Here is a 26,881-nt window from a genome sequence, read left to right as displayed (position 1 = left end):
TGGTCAAGAAGGACACCGGAAGAAAGACTGTCCTCAGCTCAAGACAGAAGGGAAAAATGAAGATAAGATGGTTCCTGCCAAGGTCTTCGCCTTAACCCAAGGAGAGGTTGATGCTAGCAATAAGGTGGTCACAGGTCAGTTTTCTATCCTCAATAATATATGTTCTGTATTATTTGATTCGAGAGCCACTTATTCGTATATCTCATTCGATATGATAGAAAAACTATACAAACCTTGTGAAAGATTTAGAACTAGGTTTGTAACCGAGTTGCCTTCGGGCAAAGTAGGTCTATCATCACGGATAGTACGAGGCATACCAATCAAGATTGAGGACGTAGAACTAGAAGGAGACCTAATAGAACTGGAGATCAAGGACTTTGGTGTGATACTAGGCATGGACTAGCTAGCACCGCATGGTGCAACCATCGACTACAAATGTAAGAAGGTGATGTTCAAGACTCCTGATGGCCAAAGATTTTATTTCATGGGACAAGTTTCAGGACTACGTACACCGTTAATATCATCTCTCAAAGCCCAAAGAATGATAGAAAAAGGGTGTCAAGCGTTCTTAGCCAGCATCACAGATGTAGTAACTTCACAATATTTCCCGATGTAGTTGGAGACGTCCGCATTATACGAGAATTCCCAGAAGTATTTCCCAATGACTTGCCAGGGTTGCCGCCGACTCGGGAAATTAACTTCACAATAGAATTAGTACCGGGCACCGAGCCTATCTCCAAGGCCCCAAACCGGATGGCTCCTACAGAACTCAAGGAGTTAAAGACGCATCTGTAAGAACTCCTAGACTTGGGTTTTATTAGGCCGGGCCATTCACCATGGGGAGCACCGGTGCTATTCGTGAAGAAAAAGGACGGAAGTATGCGGATGTGCATAGACTACCGCGAGCTAAATAAGGTAAAGATTAAGAATAAGTACCGGCTACCCCAGATAGATGACTTTTTTCATCAACTCCGAGGTGTGACCGTATTTTCAAAGATTGATTTACGGTTTGAGTACCATCAACTCAAGGTGCAGGGAGAAGATATTCCTACGACAGCTTTTAGAACTCGTTATGGGCATTATGAGTTCTTAGCTATGTCTTTTGGTCTTACCAACGCACCAGCCGCGTTTATGGACTTGATGAATAGGGTCTTCAAGGACTACATGGATAAATTCGTAGTAGTGTTCATCGATGACATCTTATTATACTCCAAGGATGAAGAAGAGCACGAGGAACATTTGAGGTTGATTAATTTGGTAATTACTAAAAACAAAATTTCAAGTTATATGTAATTAACTAATTAAATTTGAATTTAAAACTTATATGATTGAGGACAATTTGATCATATTGATAAAATTTAAGTCTGTGGTAGTAAATATGTACGATTTCAAATTACAAGGTACCGGACGAGTGATATTGAAACATAACGTACAAAATATGTATTTCGATAAAATACATGGTACCAAATGAGTATTTACGGTAAATTATATTTATAAAAAATGAACATATTTAATAAATTTTAAAATAGTATTTTTTTATTTTTGAAGATAATTTTGTTAAAAACATGTAGAGTGTGACACTTTTGACCATTTAAAATAATAGAGTTTTTTTTTTTGTCGGAAATATAAGGTTAGACTTAATAATATATATATGTTTAAACCTAGAGGCCAAAATGATTATAAGCCAATATAGTATTAATTTTTTTAGGATATTTTTTGAAAGGGACTTTATTCTCTCTTTTCACTAGAAGATGTTCAAATTTATTCATGTACTCCAAAGCACGACAGTTTCTCCATGTTATAGGCTTGTGGGAAAAACACTACAAGGAAAAAAAAGTACTAAGAAGAAGATATAAATACATAAAAGCAAAATACTAAATTCTTGTTTGATCATAAAAGTTAGAAAAGATGTTTGAAATGAAAAATCATGAAGATTGACCAGGGGAAATTTGACTTTTAATGCATTAAGTGATACTTTATAATAAAATTATACCAAGCGAAAAAAACCTCACATTTTTATTCTAGTATTCTTTGAATTCCCAAAAATGCCCCTATCATAAATTTCCCTCTCTTTTTCTCCCATTGTCTTCTCCCTCTCTATCTCTCACGTTTTCCCTCTCTATCTCTCAAGCTCTTGTACACACAAAAAAAATAATAATAATAAGACAGCTTAATCTATACCAATTTTCGAGCTTATTTCAGGGCAAGTTGTGAATCCTTTCAAGGGAAGGACTTCGTTTTGGATTTCGGATAAAAAATCGTATGGGTAAGTATATATTTGTTATATGTAGTGAGGAAATTTGTTTTTCAACATTGCTTTTATTATTTCGAATAGATCTGTGTATGCCTTTATGTTTTATTGTAATTTTTCACTGTCGGAATGAATTTTCGTTCCTTTCTTGGTTTTTTTTTTTCTGGGTTTTCTGTCTGCCTTGATAGGACTCGATGGTCCTCGATGGACCTAGATAAACTCTCATATATCTATATTATTTTTCTACCTCGATATGCCTCGATGGACCTCGATAAAACCCTCACATAAGGGGGAAAATGGCTACCTCGGTGAGACTCGATGGTCCTCGATGGACCTCGATAAAAATCTCAAACTTTAGGAACAATGGTTACCTTGATGAGACTCGATGGTCCTCGATGGACCTCGATAGAGGCATAAAACTTAATTTATGTAGTTTATGCCTTGATGGGTTGACCTCGATAGTTTGATAGTTTGACCTCGATATGAATCGATTTTATGCTGTTTGATGTTATAGTTTTAATTTTTGACCTATTTTTGTTTTGTTTTTTGATACAGATTCGTCTGTTTCCATATTTGTTGCATTAAATGGTTTTTGGGAATTGGAAAATAAGGATTGGATTTTTAGGGATGCTGAAAATCAAGTTCTGCCCATGGAGAAGGGTGTGACGTATGAGCAACTGCTTGACATTTTGTACAATGAGCTTGAAGTGGATAAATGTGTGCATGACTTGAAAATTGAGGTCCCGTACACATGCCTATCACAATCCATCAATCCTACTGTTATAAAAAATGATAGGCATGTGCGTGCATTCATTGGGTTAGCATCGAAATCTATAGAGAAGCTCATTCCTCTATGTGTGACATTGATTAAGAAGGGAGGTGTAAGAAATGCATCGGCTTCTGCCAGCATTAATAAAGAAGTTTGATTTGAAGAGAACATTTCTCCCCCATGTCATGGTTTCAAAGGAACTCAAGGTGACGTTGGAACATGTGTTCCTGAGACAAATCCAGACGTCATAGTCCATGATGATATCCCGGTTAGAGATCCGCCATATGTGCATGACACGGTGGAGTACGATCCCTATGGCTACGATCCTTATGTCAACGACGATCCTATTGCTGATGCAACAGATCTTGGTGGGCCAGATGTTAGGGCAGATTTTCCATCACAGAGTTCAGATGTAATGGTAGATGAGGATCATAGAATAAAAGATCGGCAAATACCTGGGACCAACAATAGTCGTCCAAGTCCAAGTAGAACCGATGATAGTTTTAGATGGAGTTCTCCATTGCACTTAGGTGAAGATCGTAGAACATGGAGTGCTCCCATGTTCACCAAAGAGGATATAGAGGCCTCACATCAACATCATTCCACAACCAACAAAGCTTCAGGAGAATTGCACCATGGCAAGTTCTTTCAGAACAAGCTTGAATTGAAAACCAAAGCATCCATAATTGTGATGAAGAATAATTTTGAGTTTATGGTGAAGAAATCTGGGACTGATGTGTGGTACACTACCTGCAAGGATCTTGATTGTGGTTGGAGATTGAGGGGTAAAAAAAATATGCGATCTGAAATGTTCGAGATTACTGTATACAACGAAGTACACACTTGCTCACAAGAAATTCGAGATAAGGACCACTGTCAAGCATCATCGTGGGTTGTTGGGCGCCTAATCAAGAGGAAATTTTCTACCGATGGTACTCAGTACATGGCAAACAATATAAGGGAGGACATGAAGTACCATTTTGGGGTCGAAATGAGCTATGAGAAGGCGTGGAGATGCGGAGAAAGGCTCTTATGTATGTCAGAGGGACACCTGAGGAATCATACTCCAAGTTACCTGGATACCTGTGTCAGTTGGAGCATAAGAACCCAGGTACAATTACTGATTTTGTAGCAGAAGATGGTCGTTTCTTGTATTGCTTCTTTTCCCTCGGTGTTTCTAGGTGTGGTTTCCAGTACTGTCGTCCTGTAATTTGTGTGGATGGCACATTCTTGAAGAATAAGTATGGTGGCCACATGCTCTGTGCTATTGCGTTGGATGCAAACAACCAGTTGTTTCCAATTGCGTTTGCATTGGTGGACAGTGAGAAGCATAACTCTTGGACTTTTTTCATGAGAAAATTAAAGGAAGCCATAGGGGACGTTGAGAACCTTGTTTTTGTATCGGACAGGCATAAAAGCATTAATCATGCTTTGGATCTTGTGTTCCTGGATGCCTATCACGGTGCATGTTACCATCACATCTGTATGAATGTGGTGGAAAAATTCAAAACTGACCATGTGCAAGAAATCATGGGGTGTGCAGCGTACGCGTTTCGAAGAACGGAATTTCACAAGTTCTTTGACAAGATTAAGGTAATTGATCTGCCCATTGCTCAATATCTAGAGGGGATTGGCTTTGAAAGTTGGAGTAGCGCTTATTTTCCTGGTAACCGATACAATATCATGACGAGTAACTACGTAGAAAGCTTTAACAATAAAACCAAGGAGGATAGACGTGAAAGATCTGCAAAAGCAACAACTGTGTTATCACCTGAGATGGAAAAGGATTTGAAGCAAATAGGTGATAAAGCAATTTTCCTAGATGTCTAATTCCTTGGTCATCATGAATTTCTTGTGTTCGATAGTAATGGTGATGGTGAGGTGAACTTGGCTACAAAATCATGCTCTTGTTGCATGTTCCAAACGATTGGGATACCCTGTGCACATGTTTTTGCTGCAGCCAGAAAGAGAAGCATAAACATTTACTCATTGTGTTACCCTTACTATAGAATCGAGGCATTGAGGGACACTTATAAAGATACTATTTACCCTGTTGGGAACGAGGATGAATGGGTAATCCATGATCACATCAGAGATACGGTTGTCGGCGTCCCCGTTGAGAAAGCCCCTGTAGGAAGGCCCAGGAAGCAGAAAGTTGGTAGGCGAAAAACAAACTGCTATGCTTCATGCGGGGAAAAGATCATCAAGCCACATAAGTGTAGCAGATGTGGTGGTAGTGGGAACAATAGGAAGTCATGTAAGGCTAGGATTTAAAAATTTGTGTTATGTAATTATTCAATTGATTTTGCTGCATTTAATATATGGTGTACTTCTTCTAATACTTTGTTGGTTTTGATCTAAATATATGCATTTATTATAATTTAGCTATCGAGGCAGATTTGGTTTAACCCATTGAGTTTTGTCCAGGCACACACATTATGTGAATTTAGTAGTTTTTTATTTAATAACTTTTTCAAAAAATATTGTTTGATAAAAAACAATATACAAAACTAACTATATGTTATACTATACAAAAGGTGTATCAAGAAAATGTAAAGAGCATCATGGGGACAAATTCTGATAGAATAGGTCCACACACCACTTCGTCCTGAAATGCTGGATGTTCTCATTGATAACAGTATTGAGTGGTAGCCTGGCAACCAAATGCTCGATATGCTTGATGGAAAACATACCACAATCCCCACTACATATAATCTATTTTGTGTCAATAGAAGATAAAAATAACTTTAATATTCAGATTACAAAATACACTAATTAAATAGGGTAATACATTGTCTTAGTCTTAGGACACTCCTTAGGAGGAATACGACAATATGAAAAAGGTTTTGCGTTCTGATCAAGAGATGACTGGAGGTCCTCATGGTCGTCAAAAATGCCAGAACATCATAACAACGAAGGCAACAATAAGCACCAAGGCTTGATCACTTCCTCCAACAGAGTCGGACTAAGCATGCTATGGTTGGAATCATAAATGTTGATGCACCACGTTGGAATGGAGTCTTCAATGGCAATCCAATGTGCGACTTTCTCGACGTGCAAGGAAAAATATACTTCACTCATATTTTGCCATGATATGAGGAATTGATTATCATTTCCCTTCAACATTTTCAGCACATCTTCGTCCCATGTATACTTAGTGTCGGTCTTTCTAAAATGATTCCAACGACCTAGGCACACTTGGGGGAAGGTGGTGTTCATGATCACAGCATCCTACTAAAATGCAGCATGATAAAAGTGGTGTCGGCGGCGTAGCATGTGCAAAGCAGCATCAATATGCTGAAAAAACATGAAAATTCATTAATACCATCAATATATTTTAAGATTGAATTGAAAACATAAATGTAATTTACATACCGAATCCCAAAGCCAAGTCTGGACTGTGTGCAACTGCAAGAACCATGCCACACCATGCGTCCAAGTATGGACGTTCCGATCTCTGTTGTTGTCGATCTTCCCGATGTTCCACTTATGGAAGCTCTTCTCTTGCTGCAGGTCGCACTTCCTCGAAGGTTCTGCAACTAGCCCCTGTTTATCTTGTCTCATCCTCTTCATTGGGTCGATGAAGTCATCAAAACGCTTGGGCCTGCATTTCTTCTTGACAACTTCAAGGCCAGCTCCCACCTCAGGCTGCAGTACTCGTACACTGGGACTTTCAACATCACTGGCAACTATAGATGTCTGGGCCTGTGGATTGGAGGGTTTATCACCGGGCTCATAGTCCGCATGCAAGATATCAGACTCTGTATTTGATTTTACGTCGGTGGATCGACCTGAGACCACTGAAAGCAGCTGCGCCAACTGAGCCATGATTGTAGTCTGATTCTGAAGTAAGGTTGTCGGGCCCTCCTCAACCCTCTTCAACCTTTGCATCAATTGCTCATAATCAGGTTGGGCAACCCGACTAGAGGAAGGTGCACAGGCCTGTGAAGTGCCCTCCTCAACCCTTGGGACATCCTCGTAAAAATGGAGACTGCCTTTGCAACTTTTGCCAGCTTCTCTGCCTCCTTCTCAGGTACTACTACTTCCGTCGCTGCGTTCCCAGCCTCCCCCATAGTTGATTCTAACTCAGGGAATAACCTGGAATCAACTTCTGGGAGGCTACTGTAGTACACTACCTCACCGGGACGTGGCTTCAGCATGGAAAATACCACTAACTGCATGGTTGAATAACATGTGTCAGAAAAACTTTAATAAAATAAATCTGTAATCAATTAATGTGTGACATTTAACAAGATAAAATGGAACTTACTTGACATTTGGTGAATATAGGAACCAACTGAGTTGTCGAAATAGTGTTATCAGTCTTCGTAGCCCAGTTAAGCATCCTCGGAATCTAATTCCCACTGTTCTCACTGAACTTACTCCCGAGAGTTGGCATGGCCTCAAAAGCCCAGTAAAGAAGTGCAGGTGCATATCCATAGAAACTATACTTCGCCTCCTTCTGTTTTTTGCATGAACCCTCTTTCTTCTTCTCCTCGTAGTGTTTCAATTGCTTCTTCATGTCCTTCTGAACTCCTCTGATAACCTTCTTAAATGACAACTTCCCCCATGGATACTTGGAAAATTAATCAAGATCCTCAACCATCCTCAGGGAATCACCCCATATTGTCGTTGTCTTCTCTGGGGCATTCAGTACCCCCTCTATCAAATAGCACAAACCTAGCTTAAATGCATCTTTTGGATTTGTCGAGGCCTTCAAAGCATCTTCCAATTGGCCAAAACTAACCTTCGAAACACCATTATAGTATTCATGGATGATTCGATCACTTGAAAGATGCTCTTTCAACTTGTCTGGAGATGGGGTGTTCCCAAAATTCAGCCCGGTTACTAGGGTAACCTCTGCAATACCAAATTTGCAAAGAATGTTGCCCAAGTAGAAATGGCCCTCTTCAGCCTTCTTGCTTTCCACCTTCTGCAACATAAGTTGATGCAGCAGTACCCCAGAAAAATTAAACGACTTAGCCTTGAACAATTGTCCCAACAGGCATGCCTGTGCCCATTCAATTAGCCCATGCCTCTTAAATTGCTCTATAAGGGTTTCCAAGTAAGCACTACCCCTATAAGTGACACGACCAGGAAAGTGTTTCTCCAATGGCACAATCAATTCAAGCATCTGAAAAAAAAAAATGTTAAAATAATCTGGTAACCATCGAAACCTATCGAGGCCTATTGAGGCAGTTACAATGAAGGCCTATCGAGTCCTATCAAGGTCTATCGAGGCAGGTGCTAAAAATCCCAAAGCATGATATCATCTGGTTACTATCGAGTCCTATCGAGGCCTATCGAGGTAGGTGCTAAAATCAACCATGTACCCCATATCATCGAGTCCTATCGAGGCCTATCGATTCCTATCGAGGCAAAGGCTACATCAGCCATATGGCCAATAGCATCGAGTCCTATCGAGGCAAGTGCTAAAATCAGTCATGTACCCATATCATCGAGTCTTATCGATTCCTATCGAGGCAAAGGCTAAATCATCCATATGGCCAATAGCATCGAGTCCCATCGAGGCCTATTGAGGCAAAGTAAAATCCAGAACCTAACCTATACTATCGAGTCTTATCAAGTTCTATCGATTTCTATCGAGGTGCATAAAAAATCTCGGAAAAAAAAAACCCAGATTTCTTCATTCCCCAGCCCCGATCTATCCTATGAACAAAAATCAACAAAAAAAACTAGGCACATACACATATTGCAGATTAAAAAGGAAATCCCTCACCTTCGCTTTCTTTGGTCTGTTTACTCGACGCTCTTCTCCTTCGCCTTCTCCGATCGTCAACTCCGACAATATCCGTGCCACAAATGCTTGTTCGTGGTTGTGGAAGACAATGCTTCTCCAATTTTCTTGGGTTTCGACGGATTCAATTGGGGTTGTGTGTTTTTTTCCTTCGGGACTAAGGTATTTCGGGAGAGACCGAGACAATACGAAGAGTCTGTGAGAAACAAATGACAGGGGTATTTTGGGTAGTAAGGTAATTAGTAGGACCAAAATGAGACTCATATAGTGATATGGTATTTTTTAAATACAATCCCCTTACATGCATTAAAAGTCAAATTTCCCTTGACCGATAATCAAAACCATCAGTGTTTTAAAATCCAATGCAAACATACTAAATCTAATATTTAATACATGGTTTAGTTTTTTTTTTTTTTTTTTGGACTTATATCATGTAACATTTAGCGGGAAACATTTTTTATGTGCAATTTTATGGACATGAAAGATATAAATAATTAGATTACAATCACAAGGAAAGTGTCAACATAGTGATCAATAAATATGAGCCAAATCATGAAAATATGAATGGTTTGTAACATTAAAAAAAAAAGTCAAATATATAAGCATGTAAGGTAGGTACCAGACATAGAACCAAACTTCTATGATTTAATTTCAGAAACAAAATAAATATAAAAGGTATAACCTTTAAATTATAAATATATATATATATATATCTATATGCATACTAACTCATACTTCCAATAATATTTATAACAATAATCATGGTAATGGATGCGATTCTAAAATGTAAACTTTTTTTTTACAAAACTATGAAATTCCATCACTACTAACGCCAAATACCAAAGGACTATTCTTAACATGTTCATATAATTTATTATATAATTCTTTTATATTATTATTTTCTTTTTAAATCAAATGCTCATAAGAATCTTATAGCATATTCTAATACCTGATTGAAATTTTTATTGTAATTTGCAAATACAAATAAGTAAGGTTAGTAATTAGCTTGAAGACCACAATTATGGCTAAAATAAAGAACAATATTTAAAATCTCTCCTTGTACGAAAAATTTGACCAATATGAACATTCCGTTAGATTGCCTTAATTAGATGGAAAGTAACATACGACATTAGGAATACAAAACAAAACAAAACGATCAAATTTAGACCCTCTTCTAACACTATATAAAGACCCCATATATAGCGATGAAGAAACAACCACAAAACAAAATACAAGTGAGAATTTATTTGTAAGAGAGCCTTGTTATTTATAAAAATATGGACAAGTCTTTTTGTCTATGCAACATTTTCCTAGTGGCTATGCTTGTTCTTATTGCCTTAAGTAATTATTATCTCTCTCCTTTTTTTTATTTCTTAGTCATGATTCTTACTCTTATAATTATATTATTTTAATTATTTTCTTCCAAAATTTTGATTTTTTATATATGTGTACTTTAATATATATATATATACATATAATGACATATTATATATAATTTTTGTGTGAAGGTGATAATAAAGTGGTGGTAATGGGAGATAATGTATGTAGAGAAGTGATATCTGACTACCCATGCAAACAAGGAGGGTTCGACCAAGGATGTGCACAGAAATGCACTGCCAAGTTCCCTGTAAGCGAATCAGCTTGCGTTGCACCATCTGGTGCCCTTCCTGGAGTCTTTGTTTGCACATGCAATTATCCTTGTTAAACTCATATTTGTATCACTGAAATAACTCATGCTATTATTATTATTATTATTATTATTATTCAAATGTTTGGTGAGATATGAAGAAATTTCCCAATAAACTTAAATCGTGCTTCATCCTTTTTATTGTTTTGTTAATGTTCTATATGGGTGAATAATCAGATTTTTTATTTGTTCTCTGGTCTAGGGAAAAAAGTCAATTTCTAAACTTGTCTTGGTATTTTTTGTTTTATGTATATGAGATTGTCCGGAATAAGTGGGATGCAAAATAAAAGGAAAGTATAACATTTCATTAATTTTTATGTCTTTCTTATAATCATTAATTTTTTTTCATAAATTAGTACCACTAAAATTATCATACTTACAAAATTAAATAAATATAGTATATATTAAGTATTAAGGATAGTAAACACTAATAATAAAATATAAATTATTTATATAAAATTATAAGAATATAATATAATATATTAGAGATTGCAAATACTAATATAATATGATATTTATACTTGTAAAGTTAATTAGAATATAACATAAAGGGTTTATACATTTTTGGACCCAGTGTTTTGTCTCATTACCTGTTTGGACCCTGTGTTTTGACAAATTACTTTTTGGACCCTATGTTTTATAAAATTGTTAAAATAGAACACTAAACTCAATTTTGATGACGAAAAAATTGAATATCACAACACATTTTTTAAGCAGAATGCTTTTATTTTTGTTCTGAATTGTTAGTTTGGTAAATTATTTGTGATTTTAGTTGAGAAAACATTAACCAAAATCAGGTTTAGGGTTCTATTTTAACCATTTTACAAAACATATGGTCTAAAAAGTAATTTATCAAAACAAATGGTCTAAACAGGTAATGGGAAAAAACACAGGGTCCAAAAAAGTATAAACCCTAACATAAATAAGTAGGGTAGGGCAATAGGGTTGAGTACACTTATACTTTTACCCTACCTACATCAGCATCAGTTACATATTTTCATACTTTCACCCTACCCATAATCTTAATTTATTTGGTATCTTACACTAGATAAACGAATTTAAAATTGTCATCTCTAAAAGTATTTCATGTACATTAAACATAATATCTCAATATTACTGTTACTGGACCCCAAACCAAATGACTAATAAATTTTGTCTCATTTTATTCCACAATTTATTGTAAAGCAAACTGTATCAAATTTTAACAGGTATTTAATAATAAAACAATAATTGTAATGTCAAAATAATATAATAATGTCATTTTAAAATTATAGCATAAATTTTATTGATGAAATAAAAAGTTTAGCATATCATGATGTATTAATATATACTTTTTTTCCTTATAATTTTATACTTAAAATCAAGTTTGCTTTGTTATATATTTTCGAAGAATAATAAAAAATATATATTTTTTGTTACTCTAACAGTTATGTAAATGTAAAATATTTTCCAAGAATAATAATAAAATCAAGCTTGCTTTGTCACACTACAACAAATTCGCCTTTCAACAACACATGAATATAAGCTTTTTCAAAAAGTATTATAAAAAGTCATATTATAAACGAAAACAGTAAAATTGGATTTCTGAAAATGAAAGGTGGGACTAAAAATTTTAAGCGGCAATTGAATTTTTTTTTAATTATCTCTCCTCATTATTTTCTCTCGCCAAAAACACTTTGCCCGATAGCTTCTCCATCACACAATTCAACATTCATCTCCATCATAGCCTTTGTTTCTCTTCTCTCCCATAATCTGACAAATTGACCTTCCTTATCTTCTCTATCTAGTTATACACTACTTTCTCTTACACTCTTCCACCTCTTCAGTTCTCATTCACTTTCTTTCTCTTCATCTCCACGCCACTCTTTCGCCTCGACTGCCTCTCTCTTTCATCACTTTCATTCCTCTGCCTCTCTCTCCCTCCTCGACGAAGCCCTAATGCTCTCAGTAATGTATGTAGGTCTATATGTGGTTTGCGATTTTATTAATTTTTTTTATGAGTGTTTTGTTTTACCATTATAAAACTCAACCAAGCTTTTAAACTCCTAATTCATCGCCTTATTTTGATTTAAGTTAATTTTGGATTTGTGAGTGATATTTGATTGAGTTGGGTAAAAATATTTACCCTAAATCTTTATAGATTCCTTTAAGATTTCGAGATTAATCACAATATTTGATGATCATTTTGGATATGCAATCTGAAATTTAGTTTTATGTTCTTCAATCTCATTTTTCAAGAACAAGTTTTGATAATTGCTTTAATTATTGTTCTTCTGTTTAGTATGGAAAATCGCACACCACTTGTTTGATAATAGTGCTCACATGATTTTTGAATTTAGTGTATTGATTTTTGTTGGTTAAATGTCCATTGCCATGACTTGAGATAATGACAAGTGATATGCGATAGTTCAACAAGGTAAGATTGATTTTTTTTTTAATATTGATGTTAGTATAAGATATGTTCGGTAGATTACGTGTTCTTATTTTATTTTGATAACAGGGTATTTTTGGTGCTGTAGATGATGCTTCAATCACTGAGGCTTTGGGGTCGCATAAGATTAACAAACGTTAATGGCCTATTTTAAAACTTATGCAGATGGTAATGGTGGGCGTGGATTGATAAGCTAAGCTCGGTAACAATAGTTTGTGTTACTAAGCATTTGTCTAGTCTACCAATTAGTAATTATTCCTTTTATTTACATTACATTACATTATAGCTCCTCCTCTGTTTTCCAACGTGCCCATCACTTGAATATAATAACTTTTTATTTTTTTCTATCTTCAAATCAATCAAATACCTTTTGTATTATTAATTAAGCGTTGTTAGAGTATAGATGCATAAAAAAGATGTAAAAATACAACTGTCTACGACTACTAATGCTAATATATATATATATATTATAACTACTATCCCAGTCCTCATAAACAAAATTTAAAAAAGATTGTCTTGTAACACTACTTTTCGTTTAAGATGAGTGTAATATATGATTATTTTTGTGTATTTATTATTGACTTCAAATTTGTTTACAATTGCAGCTATCATGCTGCCATTGATTCCAGTTTGTCTTAACTAAAATCCTTTCTTGGAGCTATCAGCTGCTATGCTTCTGCTTCATTCGCCAAGTACAATGTTGCATGTGATCAGTTTTTACTAGCCTGATTTTGCTGTCGTGCTCTATAACTATTGTAAGTACTAAGATCATTTATTATTTCTTATTTTGAATCTTTTTTATATTTTGGTAAGATTACATGTGACCTCCTCTTCCTCTTTAGGGTCACGCATAATGCTCTCTAGCACCATAGCACTAGAAAACCCAAGTTTGTGATAGGATCTTAAAAATTTATCATGTCAGAAAGTAAGTCATAAACTCAACATATAAATATCAGTAAAATAGTGATATTCGAGAGTGATTTTTTTTATTGATAAACTTACTCAGGTAATTCGAGACACCTGATTCTCTCCTAGAGCCATGCTAAATCTCCTAGAGCCATGATTTTAGATTACTACTCAAGACTTCTTTGATTTGATTAAGCCTTTCTCATTAATATTGCATTCCAAATCCTTAAACTAGTTCTTGGATAGTGAATTACAAGATGTATATACACACATTATAGAGGATGTGACCGTGTATAGTACATACTCTTGTATTGTTCTTGTATGAGATTTCATGTGTCGGAAGTCTGGCATTGATTTCTTGTTGTTGTTGTTTGGTATGCATTTAGGGAACCAAACAGAGTGGTTGAGGAGTAAAAACTGATCTAGGGTATTGGCAAACTGGAATTTTAAGCTTTTGTCAGGTATTGAGATATTTATATACTATATATACAAAAGAACTACATACAAGATAGAGAATATGATTTATATTATATTATCTTTGAGCTAGGCTTTTAGCTTAAAATGTTTATCTTTTTAGGGACAATACTTTAGTTTAGTTTAGCTATATATTTTCAACTTGACATAGTTATAAACAAATATATGGCTAATAATTTGCATGGAATACATATATATATATATATATGTATGTGTGTTTATAAAAAGAAATACCTATGAAGTGACAACTTCTGGTATAGGTTCACCCTCAGCTGCTGGTAATGGGGACAACACACTTTAGCTTTTCTTTTAGTTTTTTTCATAATTTTTGTGGAAACTGCTTGAGGCTCCACTATTCCCTTTATAGTCACTTCATTTTTGGCAAAATCTATGGCAACTGCCTCAACTCCTATAACCAAAACCAAAAAAACCAAATGTTACATATCTTATAATTATGAAGGTTCTCTCATCATAATTAAATGAGAAAAAAAATAATATATATATTATTTTTACTTCTAATTTTCATGATAGATCTCTCAATCTTCTTGGCACAACCTACACAATGTAAGTCAATAAACAAAACAAAAGGAGATGGTGGTTTTGGCTCTTCTTTCTTTTCTTCTTCTTTCTTCTCTTCAGCTGGTTTAGCTTCTTCCTTAGTTTGTTCCTGGCTCATTGAGAAACACTCACAACAATCAACATATAGATAAATTGAAACATGAAATTTTGAAAAAGAAATAGTAATAATAAAGGGTATACATGCAAAAAAAAAAAATTCACTAACTTGTTGCTTAGCTTCTTCACCCATTTTCTCTTGTATCAAAATATTATCCAGAGGATATTGAATGTAACTAACTTGAACACAACAAATGTATGAGAAGATAATATGAGAGAGAGAGTAGTAGAAGGAGGAAGGATTTTATATATAGTGAGGTTTTTCTTCACATAAAAAGGAAAACTGTGTGATTTTTATTCCTAATCACATGTATTGCCACTAAGCATACAAAGAAGGTTTATTATATTACTAATTATTTTTGGTTGGTGGTGCCCTCCCCACTTTATGTTTTTTTTCCCTAGCAAGGTTGAAAGGATCGTTGTTATTAATTAACTTGAAACTTTCCATCAGATCTTTATATGCAATTGATCTTAACTTTTGGGATTATTTTCAAGTAAGTTCTTAGGTATTATAATGTATTGTTTCCTTTTGTGACGTCTTGATCTTGGGTGTTGTCTTTTGATCTTCAAGAATCATTTTATTCATAAGAATCAATGTGGAATTACAGTGATTTCATTAAAAAAATTCTATACTTCTTGCAATCGGCTTTCATTATATTCTACTGTCATTCTTGTTATTTTTGTTATTGGCTAAGAGTTCTGATATATCCTCTCAATCACAGGTACGACATCCTTGGTTTATATCTTGATTAGGACAGACGTTTTTAATGACAAAGATAATCATTATGAGTTACCAGCTAATCTAGGATGTAAGCTTTGCAACCTTAAAACGTGCACTTCAAATTTACATTGAGTTCGTAAAACCTCCAAATTAGCTCGCTGCTATATATGAGCGTATGGACCATGCAAGTTGAATAGCTAGAGGACCAGCTATGTAACGCCCTGGATAGCCAAGACCGTTACACTATGTACTTATAAAGGTGCAGGACTTGCTAATCAAGTCATTAATTTGAAAACATGTCACTAAACATGTAGAAGCTAAGGTTAAAAAGGTTTTGGTCTCAAAAGACTTATTTCATATATTTAAATTGTAGTAAACATGGGATCCCATACGAAAACAAAGTTAGAACAAGTTTACAGACTCCCAAAAATACATGAATATCCTCTAGCCATACTAAGGAAAGAGAGACAGTCTTTAGGTTCCATGTCCTTGCTTAGATCTCAACCGTGGCAGCCGAGCACCTGGCTATGTACATTCAGCTCGCTGAGCTCTCCAATCAGGGCTGATCTACTTTGCCCTTGCCTTTACCTGCACCACGTAGCACCCTTGAGCCAAGGCCCAGCAAGAAAACATCATAAACAACTCAAATAATATTAACAGGCAAGTAATTCAATACGCATGTATTCCCATCAGATAATCCTCAACAGGTATTCAACATGCACAAACCAATTCAAGATACATTCTACCACATATAGAACTCATATCACATAATATTCAGGGCCGATGACTTAGGCCGCACCCTCTGTTTAACCCACTGACTCCGGCCGGCTTAAACCGAGCTCAGTGCATAATAAGCTGTCCTCGGCTACCAGTGGCCGAGCCGCGCCCTGTGTACTAGTGTAACCCTTGGCACCCTTAGGTCGTTGGTTCACCAAATGGCTTGCATGGCATAATACCATCTTTTCAAGCATTTACAATAGGGAGCCCTTAGTCCCGTCACATATATTCAACCAGGTGCAGTTTTCTTACCTTTAGTCTGTGCGGTTATTGAATTACGAGCAATGGCCCTCAAGCACGATCCGTTCCCGAGCCTAAGCTTTTATCACCTAGCCACAACCAAGGTATAGGGTTCCATTAATACTCCAATATAGGTTTCCAATTACAAAACTAACTCCCGGGATTCCAAATTCCACCAAGCACGGTGGTGAAACCAAACCCGAGCACACTAGACCACCTTCCCGAGCCTAAAACCCTCAAAAACTCATGTGTGCAACCAAGGGTTGTGGCCCCTGAAGCCTAGCCGCGGCCCTTCCCCAAAACAGAGCCAGCACCCACGCTGAACCACACACGCACCGCGGCCCTTGCCTTGGGTGCCGCGGCGCTCTCCCTTGGTCGAGCCTTCTTGGCTCTTTTGCATGCTAGGGTCGCAGCGCTCTAGAACAGAGCCGCGGCCCTCCCCTTCGAACCCAAAATTTACACCATTTCTAAGTCTGAAACCTCACCTAAAACCATCCCAAGTTTCCCCAACTCCTAACCAATTAATCCCAACTCCTTTAGCATGATCTAAACAACATAATTCCACAGAAAACACAGCCTAGCACACACTTATCCTCTCTTTTCCATTTCTGAAACCCAAGAGCTATAAACACTCAAACCAGCCATTCAAACCCAATTTAAAGCCTCTAAACTAGAAGTTGAAACTTACCTTTGCTGTTGAATCACTTCACCAAGCCATAGCCAAGCTATGTTCCCAAATTCCCTTCTTAATTCTGCCTAAAAACATTAAAACCATATTTGTTTCAAAACTTAACCAAAACCCAGCTAGAACTCAGAATTCAACCACAGAAGATAGAATTAGATGCTTACCTTAATCCCTGTTTTAGTTCTTGATTTACTCATGAGCTAAACCTCCCAATCCTCACCACAAATCCCAAAAATTCCAGCTTGTTTCCCCTATTTTCTGTGTTTTCTTTCCTTTGTTTTCCCTTGAGCGTGAAAGAGAGCTGAGACAAGAGTGTTTAGTCAGTTTGTGTTTTTCTTCTAAAAGCTTCTTTATGTCTAACTTATCTGTTAAGTTAATCCCGAGGATCGGGGTGCCGGAACCGTCCCTGAGGCCAAAATGGTAAAATCCCCCAATATTCCCGCCTAGACATCCTAACCTCAAATATATCTCCATATATTTATTTTCATGACTCGATAATCCAAATCGCTACCCGCTGTTTAAAAGTACCCCCGACTTATCCAAAGTCATATCTTAAGCCCCGTTGTGACTTTTCCCGCTATCTGACCCTAGAATCGTCTTGAGTCGTGCTCAGCGAACCTGTCCACATAATAATGTGGTTCTCACATATATCACATATTTATTTCATATCACATTACCGCATAATACCATCAATTATCATATAAACTTTAATAAACATATAATTACTCACTTAATCACAATTATTCCGCTGATGCCCTCTTGGCATACTAATCAAGGCCCTTAAGCCTTAATAGTGAGTTTGGGTCGTTACAAGCTATTATGTATTATTTCAGATTAATACTTTATTTCCTTGAAAATAGTATAACTTTTTCGATATTATAAGATTTTTTATTTATTTTGTTTTAATTATGTATGTTAACCTTGAACTTGTGCCTTGCAATTGATTATTTTTCTTATTCTAAGTAAATACTTGAAATAGTTATATTTGGTATTGTTATTCAAGCAATGATTATAGACTTTGAATTCGCTAAAGAAAGATGTGGAGGATGCTATCTAAGATGAGGACGTCCTTTTTTATCTTTGTTGTGTACCTTATATTACTGCAAAGGAAAAAAGGAAAAGAGAAGTATCAATTTACAATTTTGTATTCCTTGAAGCTATAAAAAAGAGAAGCCTCTCAATAGCATTCAGCTTTAAGCTTCCTATCAAGCCCCCTGTGAGTTGTGCCTTACTTTTAACTTGATTTTCTATTTATTTTGGATTTGACCATAGCCATAGAACTTTTTTCTGTAGCTGATTTAATTGAGAGAATTACTTGTGCAATCAAAGATTCCTAATTGCTTTGAGTTTCATTTTAATTAAGAAGGGAATTTTTGAAATTTGGTTACAAATATATATGAACAATCACATTAGCATTTTCAAATTACCACAAGTCCTTTATTAATGAAATAATGAGTCTCACTTTTACGTTTGAATTATCACGAGACCTCCATTAAACGTTTTATTACTTGATTTTTCATTTCTTATAACCTATCTTTGTGGAATTAATCAGTGTTCTCTTTTCAAGTCATTGTGTGGTATTGAATGTTTACTTAGATGCTTTTGTCTAAATATGAGACTGCTCTTGCTTTTTCTTGGTCTACTCTCCCTAATAAATCGTTTTGTGGAACGTCTTTGCCTCTTTTAGTGGCCAATTTAGACATTATACTTGTAAGCATGACTTCTATTTCTGACATGTTGTAATTGATTGATTGTTTATAAGCTAGTCTTTGACAAGTCTAATGTTCTTTGGACATCTATTCAGGTAGAATTACAAGTTTTATGACTGTATTTTTTTATATATTCAGCTCTACACTTAAACATATAATATATTATTCTATATTCTATTGTAGACACAATATGACTTACATGATGATTGGCACAATATTCCAAGAGGTACATTTTCATACTAAAAAAAGAACCAATGTCTTATAATTTAGTGTTTGGTTTCTTTGTTTGCTTTGGTGTAGTTGTGAATTCATTATTTTGTATGTGGTGTCCTCTCTTAGAAATAATTTCCATAGCATGTTTCTTGAAGTAATTTGTGATGCTAGATAATAACAATAAAATATTTCTTTCTTTATTTTGCAGGTGTGACAAGCGAAATAGAAAAGGATACTTAATTTTGAAGGCTTTATGTTGGACAGCTGTAGAATATTTTGTTCTGAAAGTAGAAACTTTTCAATATGTTGAATATTTAAGACTACTTGAATACTTAAAGAACATTTTTTTGTTGATGACAGTGTTGAATGTTTTAAACTAATTTGTGGATTGTTAATACAATGTTGAATGTTTTTACTTTTTGTTATTTGAAAATCAAGTTCATTTGATGATGCTAGTATATATTAGAAAGCTAATTTTAATTATATAAATAAAAAATAAAAATATAATAGAATAAATTAGTGTTATATAAATGAATATATAATAAGAATTTAAACTTATCTAAATATTAAAATAATACGAAAAATGTGTTATAATATCTATTACAATAACAATTTTTATAAGTAAAGAATTTTGTTATGCAAACTTCATTATATAACACAAAAAATGTGTTATACTAAAGTGTAGTATAACACAAAAAATATGTTATACTAAAGTGTAGTATAACACAAATTTATAAGTATTGAGATGTGTTATATAATTGACTATAAATAATATAATTAAACACTTATCTATTTATTAAAATAACACAGAAAGTGTGTTATTGTTGACAGTATAATAACACATCTGTATAACAATGATAAAGTGTTATGTAAAGTACCCTAACCTACGATAACATAGTCAGTCTTAACACGTCAAAAAGTGTTATGGTATGTTTTGATAACGCATTTTTGGTCTTATTAAAAGCATTTTTTCTTGTAGTGTCATGTAAATGTAATAATAATAGTTAGTTATAAGGACACCAAATGACTCATAAATTGTGTCCCAATTTTAATTCACCAAAAATAACCTAGATATTAGAGATTTTCATAAATGAGAAGTGTCAATCGAGCAACATTTCAAAATGTCCAGGCCCATTTGATAGCCTGGGAGACTATGAGCCAGTTTGGTACATCTTTTAAAAAAACGAGAACTTTCTTTTTGAAAAAATTGTGCAATAAAAGTATTTGGTAAGCAATTATAAAATAACATAGTGAAGAATTTATACATAAGCTACAGCTAAAAGTTAAAGTTGGCACAACCCAACTTATAGCTTTTTCTAAAATCTGATTTTTTGAAAAAACTCTACAATAAATATGTCTTTTTTTATGTAAATATAATTCCTTCTTTATTATATATTAATCCAAATTAAAATATTTAAAATAAATTAATATGATAATAACATAAACAATATTTAATTTTAATTTTTTTTTCTTTTGTTCATTTTTAAATATTTTTTACTTTAGTAATTCTATATTAACAAATCATATTAATATGGAGATATTTTTTTAATATGTTTAATATAGATTTTATTATACACTATAACATTATTTTTGCATCTCATAGTATTTTTAATTTACAATTTATCAAATATGTAATTAAAAACATAAAAAGTGAGAGTGTTTGGATAACTTAAATTTTATATATTTGTGATTATATTACGACGATATTATTATACTACGATCATTGTAATTAGAATTTTAGCTATACCAACTAGTTATAATATATATATGTACAATAATATGTGTATATTATATAATATAACATTTTTGTTGATGATCACTTTATAAGTGTCTTATCGAAAACATATTTTAATTATAATATGTTTAAAGAAATACAATATTTATATTGAAATCTATTTAGTATGTGTGAATTTATTTTAATAAAATATAACAAATATGACATTTATTTATTCTTTTAATATTTAACAACACTTTAATTATATGGTTTACCAAACACTCTTGCTACAACTTTTCCAACTCACAGCACTTTAAAATCAATAATTTACCAAATGCTCAACAACTTTTCCCCATAGCACAGCTGCAGCTACTTTTCCTCGCAGCATATCTACAACTATTTTTTCCCCATGGCTGGACTTGGCTGTGCGAAGGGAGTGGACAACCAGACTGGGTCGCGCACAGAGGAGTTGGGCTGTTGTCGTCGGTCACCTGTGCAGTCGTTGGTGAATTGGAGCTGGACAATGAATGAAGACTATTGAGGAGAAGAAATGAGGACCATTTTTACCCTAGCTAGATTTAGACATTTTCAAACAATTTTTATTTAATATTCTTCTAATTAGTTTTCATTAGTTTAAAAATAATATTGTTATTATTACAATATCTTTTTTTTAAAGGTATTATTGTAATGTCTTAATAAAATATAAAAGTTATTTTTTATTATAATTAATTAAAAATAATATAATAAAAAATTAACAATTAATATTAAAAATTATTACGAAGTTTGACAAATATTTTTTAAAAAAGGGACAAATATTTATTTAGAATATATAACATAAAAATAATATACATTAAATCTATCAAGATTAGAATACATATATATAATCCAAATTGGGAAAAGTTCATAAAATCTTACTTGTTGGACAAAAATTACAATGTAACTTTAGAGTGAAAGTAAATTTTAACGTAGCTTGGATAAATGAAGGAACAATGAAAACGTAGAAGAAGAGTGACTAGAGTTTTACGTTAGGGTTAGATGAGATATATTTTTTTAGGGTAGATTTGTCTTTTAAATTTTAATTATTAAAAAAAAGTCTACTAAAGTAAAAATCAGCTCTTTGGAGGTATAAGAATATCTAGCGTGAGTCTCAGATTTCTCTCTGTCCATGGTGAGGAGATGTAAATCTGTGCAGAAGCTTGTTAAGCACGATGCTTTGTCGGAGCTCCCTTCATCCAATGGCGAAGCAAATGGTCAGGTTTCGATTGCTGAGGAAGTTGTTGAAGAGAAAATGGGTACTAGTGATGCAGCGATGGAGGTCGACCCTAGGGAACTAGGTCTTCCTTCGACGGAGATATCTGCTCAAGCTAAAGGTCTGGGTTCAATGTTGTGGGTTGAAGATGTTGATGCTCGATCATTTCAAGATTCAACCAAAGAAACTTGGGCTCGATTTCGGGAATCTCTTCCATCATATGGTTGTATGAAGCTGCATTTCATGGAGCCTATTAAGAATGATGGTCAGTTAGTTGCACAGCTAGATGTAAATGAGATTGAAGTCGAAGCTTCATATTGGAGGTCTGCTCTGATTTGTGTGGTGATAGGTGCTAATCCTCCAATAGTAGTTTTTGAAGGGTTCATCAAAAGGATTTGGGGAAAGCTTGGTATAGAGCGTGTGGCTTGAATGAATGCAGGGTTTACGATGGTGAAATTCAGGGACGAAGCTATGTGTGATTTGGTTCTGGAATCAGGGGTGATTCACTTTGATAAGAAGCCTGTATTCGGCCTTGGACGACAGACATTGATTCATTAAAGTCAGTAAAATCAGTGCCAGTGTGGATTCGGCTACCTGACCTTGGTTTACAATATTGTGGAGTGAATTGCTTGAGTGCTCTTGTGAGTACAATAGGTAAGCCTATAATGAGATAAGATGACCAAAGATAGATCTATGATTAAATTTGCTCGTGTTTTAGTGGATATGGAGATAGTTGAATCTCTACCTCAATATATTAATTACCTCAATGAGAGGGGTCAAGTTCTGGAGCAACCTATTGAGTATGAATGGTTACCTACTAAATGCTCAAATTGTAAAAATTTGGGACATACAGTTGCCACCTGTAAGTTTGGTTCTGAAGTAGCTTGGAGGAAGAAGGATTCTAAGAAAACACCAGAATATGAACCTGCTGGGGATGAGGAGAATGTTACTCTACAAGGTTTTGATCTGATAAGCATTGTTCAGATTCAACCACAGTAGAACGGAGTGACTCAACCAAGTGATAGACCTAAAGAACAACATTGGTCCTATCCGAAAAAATCAGGGGTTATGAAACCAGTAGACCAGAATTCAATTCAGCAAACCAGAAACTCGTTTAGTGTTCTCCAAGAGAAACAAAGGGTTTTAAATGACTCATCCTAGAATTTAGGTCTGAATGGAGTTCTGCAGCATACTAAGTTCGAATGTTAGAGGATTGAATAAGAAGAATAAACATAGGTTAGTTCTTGATGTCTGTCGTTTGAATAAATTTGGAATTGGGGCTCTTCTTGAAACTAAAATCAAGGGAGAGAAAATTAAGGATGTTATGTGTTCTACTTTTTTTGGTTGGGATTATTACAGTATTGAGATTGGAGGGTAGAATTTCACTAATTTGGAAGGCTAGTTTGGTTCGTATTGAAGCTGTCCAAGAAAGTGACCAATTTTTATATTGTAGAGTTCGAATATGCAATAACAAACATGATTATTGTCTTACTATTGTGTATGGTTCTAATCTGTTGGAGGCTAGGAGAATCCTTTGGTATGATTTGGCTCATTTTCTCTTCCCAATTAAACCTTGGGTCCTCTTAGGAGATTTTAATGTTGTTTTTGAACCTAATGACACAATGGGTGGGAGGCCAATCTCAGTGAAAGAATTAGAGGATGCTAGGCAGTGGCTTGACCTTGGTTTGGTGGAAGAACTAAAGATAATGGGATCTTATTACACGTGGTCTAACAATCAGGAAGGGGGGAACCGCATATACTCTAAGTTGGATAGGGTGTTTTCTAATGAGGACTGGTTGGATTCTTTTCCAAGTGTTACTGCTGTCTCTCATTGGGAGGTGATTTCAAATCACTGTTTTATTCTGCTCAAACAAAGTGCAGTAAAAAATGTGGGGGTGCAACCATGTCAATTCTATAATATGTGGACAGCTCATCCTAGTTTCAGGAAAACAGTTTTGGAGAACTGGTCTAAGCCATTACAAGTAGAGGTTCGTGTCTTGGAGCAGGTTGTTTGGAAACTTATCCGTCTTAAGCATGTGTTGAAGAAGTTTAATTGGAGGTTTATAGGGGATGTGGTTTGTAACTATGAGAAAAGTAAGCTTTATTTCAATAGGCCAAATCCAATCTTTACAATGACCCGAATAATAGCTGTTTCAGTGCTGCAGAAAGAGAAGCTTTCCTGGAATTTAGTAGACAAGAGAAGCTCTATGCTAGTTTTCTTTCTCAAAACAGCAAAATTGATTGGCTTTGTTTTGGTGATGTTTATTCCTCTTTTTTTTCATGCTAGTCTGAAGAAAAGGAAAGTCGCCAATAGGATTATGTCTTTTAGCTCTGCTGAAGGTCAGGTTGAGGATGATTATAATAAGTTTGTTCATCATTTTTTGCAACATTTTAAGAATTTCTTGGGCTGTTCCAGTAAAGCTTCAGGTAGCATCGACCCTCACACTATTGCTCTTGGCCCGGTCTTGGATCTTGATGTCCAATTGGAGTTAATCAACCCGTTCTCCTCTCAATAAGTTAAAGTTTCTCTGTTTAGTATTCAGTCTATAAAGAGCCCTGGTCTTGATGGCTATGGGGCTAGATTCTTCAAAGCTTTATTGAAGGATATAGGCAAGGCGGTGTCCCTGGCAGTGCTTGTTTTTTTTTTATTCTGGGTATATTCCTAAATTTTTTAATAATACTATCATAGCTCTCATTCCTAAGGTGGATCATCCGGTTAATGCAACTGATTATAGGCCTATCACTTTTTGTACGACTATTTACAAATGAATCTCTAAAATGCTTTGTAGTAGGCTTGTTTCTGTTCTCCCTTCTCTGATCAATCAAAATTAGGGAACTTTTATAAAGCACAGATCGCTCGCTTATAATGCCCTCATTCTTCAAGACTTGATAAAGGGTTACAATAGGAAAAATAGCCCTCCTCGGTGCACGATGAAGATTGATATTAGTAAAGCTTACAAATCCATTGATTGGGATTTCTTGGAGAACCTATTGAAAGCTCTTTGGTTTCCTAGTCGCTTTATTAGATGGATCATGGTTTGTTTGAGAGGTACTTCCTACTGTTTGGTGATGAATGGTCGCATTCAAGGTAGCTTTTAGGGCGGTAAAGGGCTTCGTCAAGGTGACCCTATCTCCCCAATGCTCTTTGTTATAGTGATGGAATATCTTACTCGTTTATTGATTAAAGCCTCCAAGGAGAAAGATTTCAAATTTCATCATCCTTGCAAATCTCTAAATCTTATTAGTCTCTGTTTTGCTAATGATTTACTACTGTTTTGTAATGTAATACTACTTATGTTCAGATCATTCAAAGAGCTTTTGAGGTTTTTTCTTCTTCCTCGGGTTTGATAATCAACAATCATATGTCTCATATCTACTTTGGTGGAGTGTTCGATACTGTTGAAGCTTCTATTATGGAGATATCTCAGCTGGTTGAAGGATTCTTCCCTCTGACATACCTTGGAGTTTCTTTGAGACCAACAAAATTGAAGGCAATTGACTGTGATATCATACTTAAGAAGATCAGGTTGAGGTTGCATGTTTGGGCTAGTAGACATCTGTCTTATGCAGGTCGGGTTCAACTTTTATGCACTCAGTTTTGATAGGGATTCGTAATTATTGGATGAGGACTTTTCTGTTACCTCAAGGTGTTATTAGAGACATTATTCATCTTTGTAGGAACTTTCTTTGGGGAGAGAAGGGTTCCCAGGGCAAACTTCATATTACCTCTTGTGAGCAAGTTTGTCGTCCGAAAATTTATGGTGGTTTGGGTTTTAGAGAGAGGCCTATTTGGAATAAAATTCTGCTTGCAAAATTTATATGGGCTATCTCTTCTATGCAGGATTTGCTTTGGGTGAAATGGGTGAATTGTATTTATTTAAAAGGGAGTCATCTTTGGGATTATATTTTGTAGCATGATACTAGTTGGTACTGGAGGAAACTACTGAAACTCAGTAGGTCTTTGTCCATTTCTGATTTGGAGTCTTCTGTAGTGCATGGTAAGCTTCAGCTAGGTAAACTATATTCTCTGATTCTGCCAAGTGAATCAGTTAGCTATATGAAATCTATCTGGTGTAACCTTTCAGTTCCCAAGCACAGGTTTATCATGTGGCAAGCTATAAACCAGAAGTTGCTCACAAGGGATTTACTTCACTGTTGCCATCTTCCTATTCCCTATTTGAACTGTCCAGTTTGTGCTCAAGAGGTTGAAAGTCACTCTCACCTATTTTTTGATTGTTTTTTCTCTAAGAGAGTGTTGCATATTGTCTCTGGTTGACTGGGAGAGCTTATATGGCATGAGCAATTTGAGGATTGGCGTTATTGGCTGGTTGGTGGTAGAAGAGGCTGGATGTTTCGTCTGGTGGCAGCAGGTCTTGCTACCACAATATATTTTATGGTTCAATTGGAACAAATGTTGTTTTGAGTTTAGTTGTAGTACTGTTACTCAAATTGACTCTTTGATCAGATATTTTGTTAAATCTAGAGTTCTTAGTATTAATGCTAAGAAATTGTCTTTTAGAGAGAAACAAATGTTAAATTTTGCTCTAGTTTGTAATTTGAGGGGGAGTTCTTGCTCCGGCCTTTTGTTGTACTAGTTTGTTTGATCAATATATTTTCTTCTT

General features: G+C 34.9%; 1 long non-coding RNA gene across 2 annotated transcripts in view; it reads left to right on the top strand.

Annotated features, from left to right (window-relative positions):
* The first annotated feature begins 12,120 nt into the window (after positions 1-12,120).
* The window catches only part of LOC133791658 (uncharacterized), a 53,977-nt gene continuing 39,216 nt past the window's right edge, over positions 12,121-26,881 (top strand). For both annotated transcript variants that reach the window (XR_009874194.1, XR_009874195.1), the window contains exon 1: positions 12,121-12,417. This is a non-coding gene — a long non-coding RNA (uncharacterized LOC133791658). The remainder of the gene's footprint in view (positions 12,418-26,881) is intronic.

Source organism: Humulus lupulus, chromosome 1 (genome assembly GCF_963169125.1).
Source record: "Humulus lupulus chromosome 1, drHumLupu1.1, whole genome shotgun sequence".
In the NCBI taxonomy this organism is placed as follows: Eukaryota; Viridiplantae; Streptophyta; class Magnoliopsida; order Rosales; family Cannabaceae; genus Humulus; species Humulus lupulus.
Note: the sequence above shows the minus strand (reverse complement) of the source record. Positions and strands in the feature narration are given on the sequence as shown.